We start from the raw sequence: 18,903 nt of genomic DNA on the forward strand, positions 1-18,903 counted from the left end.
CATTGCAAGTATATATATATATATATATATATATATATATATATATATATATTAATATATATATGAGCCTTCATTGTAATTACGGGTAAAAAAACTGGTTATACATCAGCATTTTACACCATTTATACTATATACATCGACAGGTAACCCTCCAAAGGTTTCTCTAGGGCACCCGATATCCAACGCAATCTGATTTCTCGAAAAGCCTCTGAAATGTAGTTTCCTATAAACATTCTATATCCTTACGTAATGCAAACTGAGCACTGTCATACTGTAGCTCTATTTAAGCAAAATTGAGGTCATTTAAGTGAATCTTCGTGTTTAAGTCGACAGATTTACTATTATTACTAGCTATATGAAAACGTATTTTAGATACATACACAAATTACCTAAAAATATTTTAACTGATTCGTAAAATTTAACTAAAATTTGACTAAACACTATATTCCCTATAAAATATAGTAAGTGTTATTACCCTATTAAACTGGCATTGTTTTTTTTTTTCTACAATATTTTCAGAGAAAATAAACCCCCTCTTTTATGGCATGGGCGAAGATGGCTTATTTTACCTAGTCTCCAACTCCAATACGACACAAAGTAACGCCCAGAGTGACTGCGAAGCGATTCCAGGACACCGCCTTGCAAGACCGACAACGCAGTTGCAGATGACGACCATGATGAACATTCACAAAACAGCAATGAACGGTATGGTACAGTCTTTGGGCCTTTATTAAAAAAAAAAAAAACTTTTAGTAGCTTTGGATTAAAAGGCTGCCCATCTCTACCTACTTCTTCTTCTTTTCGTAAGAAAATAACGTTCGTCTTTTAAAAGTTACTTCGGAAAGCGTTTGAACCGGGTAGCTCTCAGGTTGGATGGCTGATAAATTTAATAAACTTTTCTTTTACGGGGAGCGTGTATTATCTATGGGGTGCGTACTGACGAAGGGAATGACACACCTTACATAGGATGAAGGGATCATGGAATTTAGGGACAAGCCCAAGCATTGGAAACACCTTATAATATCCTTGATCTAATTGGTTTCCTAACGAAACAAAAGGTCTCCGCCTTACTGATTTTCATTATTCCACAGGTGCTGATATGTGGGCAAAAAATCAAAATAACGTCATGGTCATGATGAGCAAGGGAGAAATGATGGTGTCTACTGATACAAATTTAAGTATATTATCTCTGTGTCAGGCAAACCCTCAACACACCGTCTGGTAATGCACTTCACAATACCCAGACTGTAAGGAGAAATGGAACAAGGACTTACACAAGAGAATATTTAAGTAAGTTTTAGCATACCGGGTATGAGAAACAATGGTTAGCTGGTTAGCCTACAGATGAAGAAAAGTGAACCATTGTATTTTGCCTATCAATTATGTTGTAGTCATGATACTAAAATTGCATTACAAGTTTTGATGCTCTTCTATCAGCTGTAAAAATTTTCCCTATAAAGACTTAATAATCAACTGTGTGCCAGTATTGTTTTATTCAATGCTTGAGTAATCTTTATGTCACATATTTTGATTTGAGAGTTCTTAAAACTTTTTTAGTAGGTTGAATAAGAAAACATAAGGAAAAGAATCAGTAAAATAGTGACACTTAGCATTTATCGTTATGAAACGATTATAAAATATATTCTACACTGTATTTCATTTTACCTAAATTTCAAATACCTGGTTTTTGTAAAATTCCTTTATATTATTACAATAATTTATATATATATTAAATGTGTACAATGTATAACGTTAAAATAAGAAAATAGATAAAAAAAATCGATCTAACCATGAATCACTGACATAATCTCCAAACTTCTATGTAAAACATACATAGCTTATAATGATTAAGCTCATGGGAAAAAAATCACTGGTGCAATACTTTTTAAACTGAAAATGTACCGTTCAGAAATTATTTATTGAAAACTATTTACTATTGGAGCTTTTGAAGAATAGCGGTCCCATACGAACCTGGGACCTTTATTCTTCAAAAGGATAAAACTGGGGTCTGTATTGTTAAAAAGGTATCAAGTAACAACATGATTGGTTGTTAGTGGTGAACAAACCTAAAGATAAGCAAACAACTGCTTGTTTGATTGTCAGTACCAATGTTATATTCATAGGGGAGTGACTACATATCCGCGGACGATCGATTTATGTGTGCTGTCAGTAAGGCGCCGTGGCGGAACAGCGCTTTGCGCCTTATCCACATATTTAAAGATTCTTGGCAAGCACGGCATGTTCTGGCAAGAGGTAATGTTGCGCTCCGCGCGCTAGCCACAGGGGTTACAGTACGCATGTGGCGGAACTACGGGAGCTCCAACCGCCGTGTCCATGTATCTGTATTCTTCAAAAGGCCCAAACTGGGACCCCTATTCTTCAAAAGGCCCACTGGGACCCCTATTCTTCAAAAGGGTTGTATGGGACCGCTATTCTTCAAAAGCTCCTTACTATTTAGTGAATGTTCAGACCTAAATAAACTTCAGCATAATAAAACTAAATCTATAAAAGGTGTAATGAAACTAAAGAAAAACATGAAATGAGTTACATATCAATGAGCGTGTAAGAAACATACACCTAGAAAGCCCAGTAGTATATGACAAAATGTACATAAAATAGGAAACATTTACTCATTTTTCCTTTCAACGCTGAATGGCCTCATAGGTCCCAAAACTTGGTCTTTGGCCTAAATAGTTTATTCCATTCCATTCCTCATTTGCACATAGGCTACTTGTTACTAATATTTCTTCACCCCTTATTATAAAAAATAGTTTAAGAAAAAAAAGTCTGCAAGGAAGCAGTTCTCCTATAGTCCATTCACTTAAGGTAGATTCTTGTGCCTACGAGACGTTTGTTTGGCAGCCTCTGATTGGCTGGTACTGGGAGGTAGGCCACTCGCTCAGTCTCATTATTTTCGTCTGCGGCTTAGAAAACTAGCAATATGTTTATATTTTTTCACTAATCTCACGCTTTGCTCAAGATAGGAAAGTTTTGGTCATACCACAGGATTCGGTATTAACTGTAAAATTAAGTCATCTTTTTCTGAAATCAATAAGATAAAACACAAAGGAATTACAACGAGTGGAAGTGAAGAGAGAAGTATTTGATTCTTTATACCTGCTTTTACTAATCATCGGATTTTGCATCATTAACACGATGAAGATGAAATAAAACTTGTATTTTCATACAATAAAATCACCCTGAATACGCTGGTGCTTTCAGATTTTGGGTGCGTGTAGTATGTGAAGAGAAAATGACGAATATGTCTTATTATGTTGCTTCTGTAAATGATTCAAGTTTGACGGTATTTCCGAGGGAATACGATCTGCAAGGCGTCGTTGCATTGGTTGTCTCAGCGAGAGATTTGAGTTGCCAATTAGCGATATAAGAGGTTGCAGTTTCGACAATATTCACCATGTTACATCATTACATTTTCTGTAATTAAACACGCAGAATTCCCATTATGACTACCGAAAAATTTCAATCCAATATCATACAGTATGTCTGGACATATCTGATAAGGAAAATAATGATAATCAGATGGATGCATCTGGTAACGTTAGCTGAGATCTAGGCAGGAAGCGGGAATTCAATCCAGCAAAGAAGTTGAACTCTGTGAACAGACTTCGCACTCTTCAATTCAGCCTAAGCTTTAATCAGGTTGTTTCAGAATATTGTTTTTTATTTTATTATATGAATATATTTTCAAACGAAAGAGATATCAGAGACTTATTTGAGTGATATGAAATAATAATCTCAGTGGAGTAATAAACAACAAAGAATTAAGGAAGATTGATTTCCTTTCAGGCTGAGTCAAGTACGGATGCAACATAATAAGACATATTCTTCATTTTCTCTTCACATATTACACGCATCTAAAATCTGAAGGCACCAGCGTATTCAGGGTGATTGTATTTTATGAAAACACAAGTTTTATTTTATCTTGATGACATGAATTATTAAAAATCCAATGATAATTAAAAACAGGTATAAAGAATGAAATGTTTCCTCTTCACTTTTACTCATTGTAATTCATTTGTGTTTTATCTTATTGGTTTCAGGAAAAGATGACTTAGTTGTACAATTAATATCGAATCCTTTGGTATAACCAAAACTTTCCTATCTTGAGCAAAGCATGAGATTATTGAAAAAATATAAACATGTTGCTAGTTTTCTAAGCCGCAGACGAAAATAATGAGACTGAGCGAGTTTCTACCTCCCAGTACCAACCAATCAGAGGCCGCCAAACGAACGTCTCGTAGGCACAAGAATCTACCTTAAGTGAATGGACTATAGTCCAGTACTATGGAGGTAGTATTCTGACACCCCCACCAAATGGGCAAAAGCATAAATATAGAATGGTGATTATGGGAAGGAGGATTTGTAGAAGGTGTTGATGAAGGAAGATATGTTTGCAATAAATAGTCAGAGAAGATAGCCTACGTAAGATATTACATAGCCTACCCAGTGTCAGGATCGAAGCAAGTTTTATCCACATTTCAAACACAATTCATTTTAAAAGTGGTTTTTCCAAGAGTTTTTATTTTCTTCTGACAAGCATAATATTCAATTTCATCACAAAATACCCCACACCTAACAAAAAGAAAGGCTGACCTCAACAAGACAGTTACGTAAATACGGCAGGACCAGGTGCTTAAGTTAGGTCACTGTATATCCATGTTGTTCACTCGCTTACCTTCCTTTCTGATATTCGTTGTGGTGACAAATGTGTAACTTAAAGTTAATGGAACTCCTTATATCTTACAATTATGTAGACCACAGGAATCTATGTCATCTCGTACCTTGACCAACTCGTACCCTACCAACTCATACCTTAACCATGTCGTACCTTTGCCAACTTGTGCCTTTACATAGTCTACCAGCATAACAGTATAATAGTAACTTAGAATTTTAACATGTTGGGCACAACCCACCAATTTATACTTTTAACACTTACTTTTCTGTGATGATATCCGGAGTAGCAATAGAGCGATCTGTTATGTCAAAGGACCTATCAAGCTGGATAGTAGAAGAATCAGAGTTGTCGTCGGATATGGTGAAAGATGAGTTGTTGAGCTGATTGTTGGTGTCTGTTGAGTTGCTGTTAGACTGGTCAGCTGGGTTAATGGTATGGTCTGCCGAATTTATGGTGCTCTGGACTGAAGAGTTATCAGTTATCTGGGCTGCTGTGTGTGTAGACAGTCTGGTGCTTTCGGCAACTGGTATATCAGGAACGCTTGACTGGTCTGCTGGTGCACCCCATTTGTTACAAAAGAAGTCGATGTTTTCTTCACCAGTAACAAGTTGGGCGTACAGTTCCTTAGACATTCCTAAAATATAGTTGATGGCTTTAAAAACATTCTGAAAGTACTGGACAAAAACCTTACTAATTTTACCATAATCTTTCTGTCGGACTTGGCAAAATGTTTGCATGCCACGATTTTGCGGGCATCTTCTAAATTATATACACACAAAGACTTACCAGTGTCACAGTGACAATGCTGCCAACCATTACAGGTGTCACACTGCAGAGCTTCTTGCCGTGCAGTTACTGTCTTTTTACATTCTATAACACCGAGGACGAACCATGTTTTCGAAATATGAACATTTTTGATTCGTTCTGTATATATAACCCTTCTCTTAGCTTGGTTTACACAGCCCTTAGACCTTTGTAGATGGTATATGTTGCTTGTACAAGAATTACTCAAGAGCTCTTGAAACGTGCTTGCCGCTTAGTAATAGGTCTTCATTGTTTTTACCATAAAAGATCAAAATAGGTAATTAACCCCAAACAGTCGTTAACTGTTAATACGTGTTAATTATTACAAAAGCACCAGTAATGAACATAATTAGTATTTTTATATATATATATATATATAATATATATATATATATATATATATATATATATATATATATATATATAAAATATAATCCAGTTTTTCTTTTTTTAATTATTGAAAATACTTATTTTTTATTAAATATAAAAATAACCTCTAATAATGAAAACATTACATTTTTAAACCAATACACAAAATATTCCTTGAAAATATTGTAATCAATTTTTATTCATATTACATATGTAAAGGTACGAGTTGGTGAAAGTACGAACGAGTTGGTAGGGTGCGAGTTGGTCGAGGTACGAGTTGTCCTGCTTGCAAGGAGAGGATGGAAACCGTGTTCGTATTCATGAAGTTCACCCAAGATTTTCCTTTCAAAACAGGGACCGGAGCTGACCAGGAAACGGGTAATCAAAGTAATAAGGCGAGCATAGCACAGAATATCAAAGAAAGTCGCCGGAGGGAAGTTTGTAGAAGCACAAAATATGCCAATTAGGAGGAAGTTTCCTCCACTAGACTGCTAAGGCCAGTTGCCGCCATGGCCAGCCGAGGATACCTTCCTACCTCTGGAACTTGTCTGTACCAGTTTATTTAGTCATATATATATATTTATATATATATATATATATATATATATATATATTTATATATATATTATATATAGATATTTATATATATATATATATATATATATATATATATATATATATATATGTATCTATATATATAATATATATAACTACTATATTATACCATATATATATATATATATCATATATGTATATATATATATATATATATATATATATATTATTGATCTATTATATATAGATACATATATATATATATATATATATATATATATAATTAAAATCTATATATATATATATATATATGTAAGTGTTTACATAATAAAAATATGGAATGTTAGTCCATATATATAAAAGACTAAAACTAAAGAGGTCAACCCAGATTGCTTGCAGGAATGTGACCAGCTAGAGACGCTAAAGATGACGTATACAATAAAAGTAGGCTAAGATAACATGCCGTCACCTGTAGTCATTCAATTGTTTTATAACACATTAAAGGTCCAAATAGCCTCCCTGCTTGAGACAACTACCGCGACCTATAATTCAAACGGCCTACGTGATCTGTAGCGTGTCTCATTTTGATTGTGTGTTCGTATGAAACTATGTCATTTGTATGTATGTTCATATGTTCGAACTACTGTCTGTTCCTTCATAACTTGTAACAGAGATGGTAGACAAGCAGAACAGAGTTAGCCATCGTCATTAGAAGACCTGTATCTCTTTACCTAAGCTTTATCATGTAGAGAGAACAGAAGTAACCATCATCATTGGCAGAAGCAATCAAGCTATCGTTATTAGAAGACTTGTACAATCATACCTGATCTTCACCATGTAAAACTTCAGAAGAATATATATATACTTCGTGTTTTCTACAAGAACCTCCTCACCGAATCATCATGAGTTTAACACATCGTCGTCATAAACAAGAAGATAATACCGACTTCGTAAGTGATCTACAAACCCCAAGACACTCCCACGAATATGGAAGTGCAATACCAACCGACTTAGCGTAAGATTATTGCAAGTCTAACATTACCTCATAGGGCGCCTTATTATACAAGGCAAAGCCCTAAAAGTGGTGGCAGCGGTGGGATACGAACCCACGCCTCCTAAAAGTGGTGGCAAGCGTACCAGAAGGACTCTACAACTTCTCCGAAGATAAAACAGAATAATAAATCATGAAGTCAACGACGACGAAAGCAGCAGATTCTTCAAGCAACCTAGTATCATCGTTTAGTGAATAACTTCAAGAAACAAAACCGACGTGTCTTTTTCCTACGGCAACGCAAGCTTCATCTCTCATTAGAATCATTCAAGAAAACATCGTTAGTGAGCGTTTCCGGCACTTCAAGAAACAAACCGAACGCGTCTGCAGCATCGGATCTTTCAAGGGCTCGAATCATCGAAACAACGCGCACGGGGGGAAACTGAAGCCAAACCAGGTCATCCGCTAAATAGAGAAGGAGGACCAAGGCCGTGTGTCGTTATCGGAACACCGTGACTTCCCACAAAAGCAAGCTAAGTACAATTTTTTATTCATTTGGAGTAACTTTGAGTGTTTCCTTTGCAGGTCGAATTTCGTTATTCCTGTGGCTGAAGTTACGAGACATTCTTAATCTTACTTTTTTACAGAAATTATCTACATCATTGAGATTTCGCTACTGCGAGTTTTTTTATCTTTGAGTGTCTGTTTCCAGAAGTTCTACTGAAATATCATAATCATATACTATGTTAATTTTATCATTTTGGGTGATTATTAATCCCTTACGTAACAAATCATATTAAACAGTGAATATGCGTTTACGCAGTGGACGTCTGTATTTATACAGATGCATGGATAGGGTCGTTAAGCACCGTAGTGATTAGAAAACACACAAAAACAAGTGGAACACCCGTACAAATCTAGATACATTAGAGGTAACACTATTTCGGGCCATGGCAAAATGCTCCTTTGCAAAGTCCCGATCGCAGTTTTAGCCTTGAGTTTTTTGAGTTATATAAAATATCGAACCTCAATGACTCAACTTAACTTTTAAAATATGGCTGGATTGCAAGGAATAACATGTCTGTAAAAAACATTCATGGGAAAATGTCACATTTTCTTGAAAAACCCAAAGTTTATTTAGAAATTAATTACATAGTGGGTTTTTTTCGTTGCATCTCCTACCTATTAATAAAGTTTTTAAAAATTAACCTCAGAGGATGTGCGCGAGAAAATTGAATATGAAACTTTTGTTAGGGCACATAGGATCAGATTTTATCACAACTTAATTTCAGTTAGCATAGAGAAATACAGAATCATGATTAATATTCTCTTTGAATCTTATGTTGCCTGGCAATCTTACAAATAGCTCCGTTTTCCACTTCTTTGTCTAGTAATTTACTACCAGTAATATCGAATTTTCTTTGGGATTCGTATTGATATCTGTTTATTTTTTATAATTATGGATATTTTTACAGTCATCCATAGACCTTGGAATTAGGTTCACTCATTGTTAATGCCATGGATAAAAAAGTTTGTACGGCTGACTCTTTTGAATTCCAAAATATCAGCGAATTCATGTGGGTTAAGTCTGGTCTAAATGGCTCTCTCCACTCCCGTATTTGGATGTTGTCTGAATTTACTTTGCCCTTGTGACAAGTATAATTTCACTTGCAGGCTGATTAATGGAACCTAGTTACAGTATCCTGCAGTACGAGAGTTTCACATCGCAACTTCAAAAAAATCGTTCGTCGCTGCGGACGACGGCAGTCGAGTAACAACCGCCTACAATGTGAAAAGAATAAGCACCATCATGGACTTCTTCGACCGACACCGTATCTCGTCGTTAATCTCGTTTTAATGCGGAATGCTCCTGCTGCTGTCGGAAATCGACTACAAAAGGGACATACTTCCGACAATTACGACCCAAAGGATATTCAACTCTACTTTGCTGGCGAAGGACTCGTGCTGGGATGATTTTATTCATCGCGAACGTAATCGTGTAGCTTAGGATGCAGAGAATAAGTATGAGCGCAAAATAGAACGTTGACCTGCCCAGGCAATTTTCCCCTTGTTTTAACCCTGTGAAATTGGCCGTTTCATTTGGCTATAGGTGGTTGTCTAGAACTGTGTAATGGACGAAAAGTTGTTCGAAAGCTAGTTAAATGTGAAGTAGTATAACCTCGGTCATGTATCCTATATATATAAATGATCATAAATAACAGAATCGAAATATATCTTTGTGTGTACGCAATAGGAATCTATTTAAAGTGCACATATATTAATCATAATTATATGAATCCATATACATATGTATAAACAAATCAGGTAGCCTTTAATCATCTGTTACCTTTTATCTTACCAATATCTGCAGTTATATATGAGTTAGTATATGGATTAATGAATAGAATCAGATATAACATTTAGCATAAAAATCAACGAATCAATCAGCATAAACATTAATAATTTTATCAATTCATATATGAAATTTTTTATCAGTTAAAATATGATTTTTATCATGTTAATCTTCATTCTATGCAATTATCAGAGTACATTAGTATTTTCTGTAGCATATGTATCTTAATGAGATGAAGTGAAAAACTGTATCATTATATATCACGTGATCACTATTTATTTACCAATATCATTGTTTTATATTTTTTATTACTCGAATCAATTCATGTACACCATGATTTTTTTTTTATTTACTTATATATATATATATATTATTTCACACATAGTGTCTGTATCACACTCCTATAAGTCAAATGCAAGTCAAGTTTGAGTAATATTCAGTAGTTGGTTTTGGTAGCTGACTGAGCTAATGTAAGTGTTTACATAATAAAAAATATGGAATGTTAGTCCTATATATAAAAGACTAAAACTAAAGAGGTCAACCAGATTGCTTGCAGGAATGTGATCAGACTAGAGACGCTAAAGATGACGTATACAATAAAATGTAGGCTAAGATAACATGCCGTCACCTATAGTCATTCAATTGTTTATAACATTAGTCCAAGCTCCCTGCTTGAGACAACTACCGCGACCTATAATTCAAACGGCCTACGTGATCTGTAGCGTGTCTTCATTTTGATTGTGTGTTCGTATGAAACTATGTCATTTGTATGTATGTCATATGTTCGAACTACTGTCTGTTCCTTCATAACTTGTAACAGAGATGGTAGACAAGCAGAACGAGTTAGCTATCGTCATTAAAAGACCCTGTATCTCTTTACCTAAGCTTTATCATGTAGAGAGAACAGAAGTAGCCATCATCATTGGCAGAAGCGATCAAGCTATCGTTATTAGAAGACTTGTACAATCATACCTGATCTTCACCATGTAAACTTCAGAAGAATATATATATTTTTATACGTTCGTGTTTTCTACAAGAACCTCCTCACCGAATCATCATGAGTTTAACACATCGTCGTCATAAACAAGAAGATAATACCGACTTCGTAAGTGATCTACAAACCCCAAGACACTCCCACGAATATGGAAGTGCAATACCAACCGACTTAGCGTAAAGATTATCGCCAGTCTAACATTACCTCATAGGGCGGCGCCTTATTATACAAGGCAAAGCCCTAAAATATATATATATATATATATATATATAAATTATAAAATATCTATATATATATATATATATATATATATATATATATATATATATAATATATATAATATATATATATATATCATATATGTATATATAAAAATATATATAGATATATTATATATATATATATAATATATTATATATATATTTATATATATATATATAATTATACTACTATATATTATATATATATATATATATATATATATATAATCTATACATATATATTTATAATATATATATATATATATTTATATATTATATATATATATATATATATATATATCTATATATATATATATATTATATATATATATATATATATAATATATATATATAATATATATATATATATTATTATTATATTGCTACTTTCAAAATGCATATTTCCCCTCTTTGAAAAAATGTCCCGTGTAGATTTGTGTAACATTTTTTCAGATTCCTATATAGCTTAGAATAGGATGTTTTAAAATGTGTGTTCAGATTTCGCGTTACATGATGTAAAAGAATATATATATTAACGTAGAACGTAAAAAGAGAGAGATTTACTTTGTCTTTTTGAAACTACGAGTGTTTAACTTTTATGTCAACACTGTAAGATTAGAGGGTCTGCGAGATCCGTTTGCTTGCCTATTCTATCAACGCATGTGATAGCGAGCTTGACTCTTGCGTTGTTATCAAAACATGTCAATCTTAATTGTCGCTCAGCCTCCGTTTCGATCGAGTAGAGTACGTCTTTTTTTTAACAGACTGGACTCGTACGAGTATATCTTTGATCAAAACCACATGCATATTGCGCATTTCTTTATGAAGATTGCATCAGATTTCAAAGCTACTGGAAGCATTCGTGCCAAATACGTTTTTTGTCACCTCAGTCCAGTTTTCGCAAGGGAAGAAGATTTTACTCTATCATAGAACCTCGCGGCATTAACATCTCTCTCTCGCTCTCTCTCTCTCTCTCTCTCTCTCTCCCTCGACATCATTGAGATTATATTAACGTAACGTAAATTGGTCACTCGTAACTTGTGAGAATTTCATATTTGATATTTCTTAGAGTTTGTTTAGTGTTATTTAATTTCTTTTGTGGAATCTGAACAAACATCATTTCGTAACGGCGCCTGGTTTTTGTGAAATTGTGTAAGACAAGACTGCAGCAGAGAAAGAAGTTGGTATACCAAAAAGGTAAAGTGTTGTAAGGACAACGCTTATTCATAATTTTCTCTGTATATAATTCATCATTCGCGTTGTTCTTACTTCCCCCTGAAAGAAAGGAGGCATTTCAGCCGGGCTTTCCGTCAGTGTATAAAGCTTGTATAACCACATATTGTGTACTTTTATATTTTGTATTTTATGTCTCTCAAGAAACACAAATCGGGTCTCGCCGACCCACTTTTACTCTCTCGCGGGTCGGTGACCACATTTCCGTCCGCATGCTGTATATTTATATTTCCCTTGACTGTAATAAAAATCAGTACACTTTCTACCTGCCTCTTTGTCCACCTCCTCACAACTGGTGACCTCCCGGTTTGGACGGTGGAAACCCAAGCGGGGTTTTGGCTCAGCCATTAAGGGACTCACTACCGCCGCTCACCTTCAGAGATCTTTAACGGACTCATACGGCGCCTCAGTATAGATCTCTGAAAGCTCCTACCGTGGAAATAACCAACACGCCTCTAACGGACCCCTAAATACGGGCAAATAACCTTTGCCCCAACAAGGTGGGTGGTTTCAGGCGTTTCCTCAAACGGTTTGGCCCGCCATTCACGACTCTGTCGACCGTTTTTTGTGAGAGAGGACAATGGGCGAAACAGTACCTCGCGGGAAACCCGGGCCTCCCCCGCCCCAGCGACGGACTCTGACACAGCGGCCCCCGCTCAAGCTGTCAAATTGCCCTTCCCTTCACAACGGCTGACCCGTCTTCCTGGTTCTTCCGAGCCGAAGGGCAATTCCGGATCGCGGGGCTCACAAACAAAGTGCTGCAGGCTGACCTCATCGCAGCGGCTCTCCCGACAGAGGTGTTCGACCGAATATCTAACTGGCTGACCGGTCGAGCACGAATCGGACTTGTCACGCTCGACGAGATAAAAGAAAGGCTCTTGACAGCCTATTCCGTGCCCATCGCTGAAAGGGCCGCCCGCGCCCTCGACCTAGTCGCGAACCCCATGCGCGGCGCCGACACCCAAGATGCCTGGGACACTGTGATGGGCCTCGTCCGTCTGCCCGAAATAGGCCCCGACGGAAAAAAGGTAGAGATCAGCCTGAGCCGCGAAATATTCCTGCGGCAACTCGAGCCGGACGTCCGAAAGCAGCCTGGACCGAACGCGTACACCCTAGAGGACGACGAACTACTAGAGAAGGCAAAGAAGCTGACGTTGTCGAACAATGCCGCGAAGCTCGCCGCCCCCCCCCCGATCCTCCGTGTGCCTGGCCGCAGAGAAGGAAGAAGACGACGACGACCCAACGCAAGAGATCGGCGCCGTATCCCAAGGGAAGTCCTCCCACACGCAGCGAGGTGAAAACTCCCTGGTGCCGCTTCCACCGGAGCCCAGCCTCCCGAAGGAAAGCCGTGTTCGACGTCATACACGGACTCTCGCACCCCTCGGGCCGGACGACGGTGCGCCTCCTGACGGAGAAGTTCGTCTGGCATGGAATTCGGAAGGACTCCCTCGAGTGGGCCAGGACCTGCGTGCCTTGCCAAACTAGCAAAAAATCAGTCCGGCACACGGAATTCAGGCGTGGGGAAATTTTTTATTTTCCGCCAGAAACCGAAACGAGATTCGGCCACATCCACATAGACGTCGTTGGCCCCCTGCCCCCGTCGGAAGGCGCCAGGTACCTCCTGACGGTAATCGATCGCTCCACCAGATGGCCCGAGGCAACGCCGATGTCGGAGGCGACCACGAAAGCATGTGCCGAAGCACTCTCGCCAGCTGGATCAGTCGATTCGGATAGTGCCAGACGAAAATCACAAACGACAGACCGCGGACCAGTTTTCCTGTCGGAGTTGTGGACTGCCCTGGCCCGCCTAATGGGAACGTCGCTACATGCCACCACCGCCTACAACCCAGCAGCTAACGGCATGGTGGAGAGAGTCCACCGTTCGATCAAGGCTTCCCTGATGGCGCGCTGCACCGACGAAAATTGGAAGAGCCAACTACCGTGGGTCCTCCTCGGTCTCAGGACTGCCCAGCGGGCAAACGGCGAGGCATCACCCGCGGAGAAGGTATACGGGGAGACCATTAACAGTCCCTGGCGAGTTCTTCCCGACCAATGCCGACGACGCTGAGTCTCCATCGCCAGGCTTCGGGAATCCGCCGGGAAGTTCACGCCCTGCGTCAAAACCTTCTCCGACAGAACCAAACGTTTCCTCCCGAAGGCCCTATCATCGTGCAAGCACGTCTTCGTCAGGGATGACGCCCGCGCCGCCCGCCTCTAACGAGAAACCCTACCGCGGTCCCTTCCGCGTCCTACAACGCACTGACAAGGCATATCTCTTATCCATCAACGGTCGCGAGGACTGGGTTCACAACGCTCGCCTGAAGACCATCCTATTCATCATGGCGAGGACCTCGCAGACGCGGATTCCACAGGGCGCCTCAATCTTCCTCGGAAAAAAGCGACTCCTTCGATCGCCAAAACCTCCTAGCCGTAGCGCGGCCGCCCTCGAAAGACGGTCGAACCCCCCGAGGATCACCTCAGGGGAGGCATCCCGTCCCCGGAAATAAACCCCCGAAGGAATCCCTACCACAGCAACTAATATCACGCACCCGAGGGCGCCTCCGCCGTCACGCTCGCTTCCGCGAGTGACTACCCGAAGTACAAAGAAGTCAGCCAACAATCATACCTAATTATTGTCTTAGGGGGGGAGTATTTGTAAGGACAGCGCTTATTCATAATTTTTTCTCTGTATATAATTCATCATTCGCGGTTGTTCTTACTTCCCGTGAGAGAGCATTCAGCGGCTTTCCGTCAGTGTATAAAAGCTTGTATAACCACATATTGTGTACTTTTATATTTTGTATTTTATGTCTCTCAAGAAACACAATCGGGTCTCGCCGACCCACTTTTTTTACTCTCTTCGCGGGTCGGTGACCACATTTCCGTCCGCATGCTGTATATTTATATTTCCCTTGACTGTAATAAAAAATCAGTACACTTCTACCTGCCTCTTTGTCCACCTCTCACAGTGTGTTATATTTTTATTAGTTGCAACTAATAACGGATAGGAATTGTGTTTAACTAATAATGGATAGGGAGTGTGGTTAACTAATAATTGATAGGAACTGTGGTTAACTAATAACAGGTGGTTATGAAGGTTTGGTAAAAACTGTTGGTTATAATGTTTGAGTGAAAAAGATTACACTTTTAACACATTGCGTATTTTTTGTGTTTGTGTTTTGTTCCATTGTTTGTAAACTATTTTCATTTTCTTATTGAAGTGTGGCCTTTTATTTTATACTATTTTTCATTTACATTCACAATTTAATTGACTTAGTATTTTCATTGCTTTAATCATTGCACATTTAATTAAATTTAACATTTGTGAATTAATTTGCATTTACTTAGAATTCTTTTCAAGATTTATTGTTGTTTAGCACTTGTGAATTAATTTCAAATTTTCAATTATTGCCTAACACTTTGAATTTTGATTGAATTAATTTTCTTGAATTTTGTGATAAATTAATTTTGATTTAATTTTACTTAATTTGATTCAAGAATTAATTAAACTTTACTTTGTTTTCAAATAACAGTAATTTCCCTGATATTGTGAATTTCAACTTATATTTTTGAATTTATTAATAAATTTTTGCATTTAAAATTTTTATAAGTGTTTTTATTTTTATACCAGTATGATTGCATTTAATTTTGATTATATTTATGTTAGGTAGAAACATAGAGTGATAATTGATTTGCTTTCCTTCAATTTACTTGAAGTGATTTAGAACCAGGGAAGTACTTAGACTTCTGAAATCAGGGAAATACTTAGACTTTTAAAGTGTTGATGGAGTGATGCCCCCCCCGGCCCTTTGATTAAAAATTTAAAAATTACTTTTACAAGAATTACCTCACACTTGTTTTGATGAAAACTTAGTCTGATTTTTCTGCAATACTGGTAAGTGTTAAGGGATCACTGTTGCCTTTAGAGTATTCAGTCGTTTAAACGTGTTATGAGGATTCAGGTGTCTGGTTTTTGGTGAGGTAATAATTGATAAATGGTAACCAGATACTTGGCACTTAGTACCTCTTGTTTAATGGTGCCCAGAGACCCGGGAAAGCAGATTTCATTATCACTCTAGAATATACTGGTGGTGTTAGGGATATATTTTGTTAGGAGAGTGACCATATAATTTTGTTTTGCATTTATTGTATTGAATTGTAAGTTGATAACTTAGGGAAAATGGCTCCAGTTTCAAAGGTTTTTCCCAAAGGAATTTTTAGCAGCCCCTTCCATCCAAGTTTTGTCTGAAACCACTCTGACTAGAGCACAGTGGAGCGCTTTAGCAGAGGCATGTGGTGGTTATGTGTCTACTAGTATGGTAAAGGCATAAATAAGATGTATTGCTATGGAATCATTGATAAACTCTGGTAGAATAACTGATGAAGATGAGTTAGAATTGGCTCAAGAGTTGTTGAACGTAGCACGTGCTGATCTCATAAATAAGCAAGCAGAAAAGAAAGAGAAAAGTGATGCAGAGTTAGAGCTTAGACGCATTGAAGCAGAAGAGAATTTGATTAAGCTAAAAATGCTTGCTGAAAGAGAGAGAATGCAAGCTGAAAGAGAAAGAATAGACAGGGAAAAACAAGAAAGAAGAGAGAGAAGAAGAAAAAAAAGCAGCAGAAGAGGAAAGAAAGAGGTATAAAAGAGGAAAGAGAAAGGATAAAAGAGGAAAGAGAAATCGCAAGACATGAAAGGGAAATGGAATTAATAAAGCCTAGATCCACCATTAACCCTTGTTAAACAAACTGTTCCTCAACCCCTAACCAAAAGGGGTTAAAATCAAGAACCCACTGGTTTATTTTGAATTAGTACAGTGGGAGAGTACAGAAGTTAATCCCTAAGTTTACTGAAGAAGCTCCAGATGAGTTTTTTTTATCACTTTGAGAAAGTGGCTTCAGGTATGGGATGGCCAGAGGATAAATGGTCAGTTTTGCTACAAAGTGTCTTAATTGGTAAAGGGAGAAGTGCTTATCTAGCCTTAACAGCTGATCAGTGTAAAGACTACAAGGTACTTAAACACAGTGTGCTACAAGTTTACCAGATGACCCCAGAGTACTACAATGAGAGATTCAGAAATTTAAGAATAGATGAGAAGGGAACATTCTTAGATTATGCTTACAAAGTGAGAAGGTGTTTCAAACGTTGGGTAGAAGCTGCTAAAGTTAAAACTTTTGATGAGTTAGAAGAATTACTTGTTCTTGAACAGTATCTTAAGGGAATTCCTGAACATATAAGAGCCTATTTAAGAGAGAGAGAAGTGAAGAAACTTGACAAAGCTGCTACACTAAGTGAAGATTACAATATAATTAGTAGTAAACGTAATCACAATGTCAAGTACCAGAGTCAACAATGCCCAGGTTTTAAGTCTTATCCAAATAACAGGAACAAATCTAATAATGGGAAACCTACAAGTGATACTACCAAGAGTACACAAGGTAATACAACTCAGCAAGCTAATGTGAAATCCTCATCCAGTTTTTTCAAGACAGTTACAGAAACCTAATGTTGTCTGTTTCAAGTGTGGAAAAGAGTAGGACACTACAGTCAAGAATGTTAACGGAATCAACAGCAGTCAAAACCAGTTGGTCAAGTTGTAAAAGGCGACCAGGTGAAACATACTACGAAGAGCAGTGTGGGAAAGAATCAGGCTCCAGAGAAGAATGAAACTAAACAAGCTGAATGTTTAGCAACCAGTGGAAATGTTACCTCAAGCAGTGAGTGGCTTAGCAGTGTGGAGGCTTTTAAACCATATATCTATGAGGGTATGCTGTCAACTCAAGAAAAGGAGTATGCAGGTACAGTCCAAGATATTACGTGATACAGGGAGTAACCATAGTGTAGTAGTACGTGGTTCTCACCCTCAGTTGGAGAAGAGTCTCACAGGAGATTCAGTTATTTTGAAGGGTATAGGAGGAGAAGAAGTAACTCCTACATGCTGCTTACACCTGTCACGTGAATTGGTGACAGGAAATGTGGATTTTGCTGTAAAGGACTCACTGGCTGTGGAAGGTGTAAAACATGTTTTTTTTCTGGTTTTGGGGGGACATGAAAGTTGGTGGGTTGGTTGCCATTTATTTTCCTTGTTCTGTAGTGGCACCCCAGGGACAAAAAACCATTGAGGGGATTAGTCCTACAGTAGAGTGGAGAAGAATAACCCCACCTGTTTCCTAGTTGTGTAACTACCAGAAGTATGAAGAGGACTACGACTGTAAGTGAAGAAACTGAGGATTTACACACCCAAGAAGGATCAAGTGAAGGATGTTGCTTAGAAGAATTATTCCAGGGAAGTGAAGTTTCCCTTAGTGCTGACCAAGAAGAGATTTCCCTAGAAGATGAAGAAGACGACGACGACGAAGAAGAAGAACCTGATGTTCCTGAAGAGACTCCGAGTAGTCCAAGTGTTCCTGAAGACAGTAGTGAAACTACAGTAGCTGAGTTAGCAGATATTGAGAATTCAACCCTTGAAGTTGGTCAAGTGACGAGAGAGAATATGATGGGACTTGCAGAAGAAGGATGCATCGTTAACTGATTTGTTCTTCAGAGTTGTTGATCGAGAAGAGATGCAACAAACTCCTACTTGTTACTATCTGAAGGAAGGTTTACTGATGAGGAAGTATAGACCTACAGATATACCAGGAGATGCTGTA

At 37.8% G+C, this 18,903-nt stretch overlaps 1 protein-coding gene across 1 annotated transcript in view; it reads right to left on the minus strand.

The window, feature by feature from the left end:
• Positions 1-18,903, minus strand: part of LOC135212512 (uncharacterized) — a 30,055-nt gene that overhangs the window by 2,016 nt on the left and 9,136 nt on the right. The gene's annotated exons all lie outside the window — the stretch shown is intronic.

This window comes from Macrobrachium nipponense, chromosome 41 (assembly GCF_015104395.2).
Source record: "Macrobrachium nipponense isolate FS-2020 chromosome 41, ASM1510439v2, whole genome shotgun sequence".
NCBI classification, from domain to species: domain Eukaryota; kingdom Metazoa; phylum Arthropoda; class Malacostraca; order Decapoda; family Palaemonidae; genus Macrobrachium; species Macrobrachium nipponense.